This window comes from Triticum aestivum, chromosome 3A (assembly GCF_018294505.1).
Source record: "Triticum aestivum cultivar Chinese Spring chromosome 3A, IWGSC CS RefSeq v2.1, whole genome shotgun sequence".
Classification (NCBI taxonomy): Eukaryota; Viridiplantae; Streptophyta; class Magnoliopsida; order Poales; family Poaceae; genus Triticum; species Triticum aestivum.
Genome location: NC_057800.1, coordinates 689,951,096 through 689,955,692, shown reverse-complemented (window position 1 = coordinate 689,955,692; position 4,597 = coordinate 689,951,096).

Here is a 4,597-nt window from a genome sequence, read left to right as displayed (position 1 = left end):
GTGGGTTTGGAGAAGTCATGACTTTAGTTAATGTTAATCCCACTATTTTGGAAGAGTGTCAACTTTGCATGCATGTGGATCATGTTGAAAATATTTTATATGATAGCTATTTTATTGAATTTTCTTATGATCCTACATGTAATTATTATGAGAGAGGAAAATATGGTGGTATAAATTTTCATGTTACTAAATTACCTCTCGTTATGTTGAGATTGCTACTATTTCTTTCTGCTTTCTTGCATATGCTAGTTTTTGCTTGCCTTGATAATTTGTTTGCCTATGATATGCCTGTGCATAGGAAGTATTTTAGACTTAGATGTGTTTATCACGTGTTTTATGATGCTCTCTTTGTTCTTCAATTCTTGCCTTTTATGTGAGCATCGTTAAAATCTTATGCCTAGCTATAAGGCTTTAAAGAAAAACGCTTGTTGGGAGACAACCCAATATGTTTACTTGATGTTATTTAATAAATAATTTATCTAGCCTCTGTTTTGGTTGTGTTTTTTGTGTTTAATTAGTGTTTGTGCCAAGGAGAACCATTGGGGAAGACTTGGGGAAAGTCTTTTTAATCTTGCTGTAAAAAACAGAAACTTTAGCGCTCACGAGAACTGCTGCCATTTTTATTTGAAATGTGTTATTTAGTTAATTCTTTTTGCAGATGATTAATAGATAAATTCCTCACGTCCATAAATTTATTTTAGAATTTTTGGGGTTCTATATCTTGCGTTAGCTACAGATTACTACAGACTGTTCTGTTTTTGACAGATTCTATTTTTTGTGTGTTGTTTGCTTATTTTGATGAATCTATGGCTAGTAAAATAGTTTATAAACCATAGAGAAGTTGGAATAAAGTAGGTTTAACACCAATATAAATAAATAATGAGTTAATTACAGTACCTTTAAGTGGTGTTTTGTTTTCTTTCGCTAAGGGAGCTCACGAGATTTTCTACTTTAAGTTTTGTGTTGTGAAGTTTTCAAGTTTTGCGTAAAAGATTTGATGGATTATGGAACAAGGAGTGGAAAGAGCCTAAGCTTGGGGATGCCCATGGCACCCCCAAGATAATATAAGGACACCTAAAAGCCAAAGCTTGGGGATGCCCTAGAAGGCATCCCCTCTTTCGTCGACTTCTATCGGTAACTTTACTTGGAGCTATATTTTTATTTACCACATGATATGTGTTTTGCTTGGAGAGTCTTGTATTATTTGAGTCTTTATTTGTTAGTTTTCCACAATGATCATTGTTGCACACACCTTTTTGAGAGAGACACTCATGATTCGGAAATTGTTTGAATACTCTATGTGATTCACTTATATCTTTTGAGTTATATAGTTTTTGCTCTAGTGCTTCACTTATATCTTTTAGAGCACGTTGGTGGATTTGTTTTGTAGAAACCATTGTCCTCTCATGCTTCACTTAGATTATTTTGAGATTCCTACAAAACAGCATGGTAATTTTCTTTAATTATGTTAGGCATTCAAGATTAATAATAAAATTTTGTTATGAGTGTGTTGAATACTATGAGAAGTTTGAAACTTGATAGTTGTTTTGAGATATGGAGATGGTGATATTAGAGTCGTGCTAGTTGAGTGGTTATGAATTTGAGAAATACTTGTGTTAAAGTTTGTGATTCCCGTAGCATGCACGTATGGTGAACCGTTATGTGATGAAGTCGGAGCATGATTTATTTATTGATTGTCTTCCTTATGAGTGGCGGTCGAGGACGAGCATTGGTCTTTTCCTACCAATCTATCCCCCTAGGAGCATCCGCGTAATACTTTGCTTAGATGACTAATAGATTTTTGCAATAAGTATGTGAGTTCTTTATGACTAATGTTGAGTCCATGGATTATACACACTATCACCCTTTGATACGTCTCCAACGTATTTATAATTTTTGATTGCTCCATGCTATATTATCTACTGTTTTGGATGTTTTATGGGCTTTATTATACACTTTTATATCATTTTTGGGACTAACCTATTAACCCACAGCCCAGTGCCAGTTTCTGTTTTTACCTTGTTTTAGGGTTTCAAAGAAAAGGAAAACCAAACGGAGTCCAATTGACCTGAAACTTCACGGAACCCATTTTTGGAAGGAAAGAAGCCCAGAAGACTTGAAGTGCATGTAAGGGAAGCTTCGAGGAGGCCACGAGGTCGGGGGGCGCGCCTTCCACCCTCGTGGGCCCCTCGTGGCCCCCCTGACATACTTCTTCCGCCTATATATCTCCATATACCCTAAAAACATCGAAGAGCACAATAGATCGGGAGTTCCGCCGCCAGAAGCCTCTGTAGCCACCGAAAGCCAATCTAGACCCGTACTAGCACCCTGCCGGAGGGGGAATCCCTCTCCGGTGGCTATCTTCATCATCCCGGTGCTCTCCATGATGAGGAGGGAGTAGTTCTCCTTCGGGGCTGAGGGTATGTACCGGTAGCTATGTGTTTGATCTCTCTCTCTCTCTCGTGTTCTTGAGGTGATACGATCTTGATGTATCACGAGCTTTGCTATTATATTTGGATCCTATGATGTTTTCTCCCCCTCTACTCTCTTGTAATGGATTGAGTTTCCCCTTTGAAGTTATCTTATTGGATTGAGTCTTTAAAGATTTGAGAACACTTGATGTATGTCTTGCCGTGCGTATCTGTGGTGACATTGGGATACCACGTGATTCACTTGATGTATGTTTTGGTGATCAACTTGCGGAGCCTCCTGAAGCCAAGCGGAGTCTCCTGAAGCCAAGCGGAGTCGTCGGCGATGAACGTGAGCACGCCGAGACGGATCTCGCGGCCCTCCACCAAAACTCCGCCGAAAACCATGACGATTCGGGTCGGAAAAGATGGCAACTCCTCCAACAAAACGCTAAAACACCTGCCCCAAGGTGGGCGCCAACTGTCGTGGTTCTGAGTCTGACAGTGATGTAAGGGGGTAAGTATGGAGAGGGAGTATCTTAGCTATAGAGCAGTTGTAGGAACGCAAGATTTACGAGTTCAGGCCCTTCTCGGAGGAAGTAATAGCCCTACGTCTCGGAGCCCGAAGGCGGTCGACTGGATTATGTGCGTGTGGATTACAGGGGTGTGAACCCTTGTTTCAGAGGAGGGGGTGGCTTATATAGAGTGCGCCAAGACCCCAGCCAGCCCACGATACAAAGGGTTCAATGTACATTAAGGCAGGGCGTTACTGGTAACGCTAGTAACAAAGTGCTATGATGACCATAAAAGCTACTTAATAACCGACCGTTAGCATGCGGAGCACCTTTAGGTCACCTGACCATCGAGTGGCTTGGTCTTGGTCGAGTATCTTCAAGTCTGTCGAGTGAGACACCTTCAAGTCGATTGAAAGATGATTTCTTCTGGAGATGACCTTGGGTAGGTTAGTTTGGACAGGTCCATGACCCTACCCTAGGTACATAGCTTCATCAGCGTGTCCGAAGCTCGTCCATGACCTAGCTGGTGGGTTCCTCGTTGGGTTAACGGGCATTGACGTTTTTTTAGAGAAAAGGCATTGGCCGAGCCCGAGAAAAAGCTCGAATGTAGCCTGGCTTCGAATTAACAAAGCCATCAACCGGCCAGAAATACATAGGAATTACATAACAGAGAAAGAAAGCAACGCAGAATAAGATACATAGTGTTGCGAGGAACGACTCTAAGGCTACAGCAAGCGCCGTTGCCATCGACCGCCGCAAAGCCAAAAGCAACTAACCAAACTCAGTCCTCAGAAGGAGGGCAACACCGGGCAAGTATCGTGCCGCTGAATGTAACCAGAGGGCCAAACGTGAGCAACCACAAGGTCTGTTTTTGTCGCCGCAAAGGGCCACTACCCTCTCACCTAGGCTCGACAGGTGCCGCACCGACAAACGACGGAGAGGTTCCATAGAACCCATACCAAGGAGCCCAAGCTGCCATGAAACACAGCAATAGCAGACCCACACACAACGGAGACCGACCATTAGAAGACCATCGTCGGCAGCGGCAGGGCAGGGCGCCGGCCGAGACTCATGGACCGAGGACGGAATACCATAGAGAAGGCCGAAGGGGGACCAAGCCTTGCACCGGTCATGGATTGGAATTGTCGGAGACAGGGACTCCCACCAAGCAGGGTACCACCAACACCGGAAAAGGAGACACCAATCTCCTTGTAGGGCACCAAGGGCAGAGACAATCCGCACCAGGGGACCACGCAGGCTGCCTCATAGAGGATCAGGATGCCACACCCTTTACCACACCACCAACAACTCCACCATCGCAAGAGAAAACCCCCGGAAGATGCCTTCAGGAAGGAGCACGACACCGAGTGTCGTCGTCTTCCAAGCAGGGGAGGGCAGGCTTTCACCTGTGCTCGATGGGGGTGTGACGGAGATAATCCACTCCAAAGCCTCAAGGAAGGATAACGGCGCCATAAGATGTCGCCTTTGGAGTGGCAGCCACGTCGGCCGAGGGTTTCCCCCGGAAACACGCCCAGCCACCAGATCCTCCCGGTAGAGCCCCGGGGACGACGACCACAGCCGCCAGAGGGCAGGGCCGGCACGGATCTTAGCAGATCAGGGTCGAGGAAGGGTCTTCTCCAAGATTTGCCAGCCAAGCACCGCGGGGACGCAAGA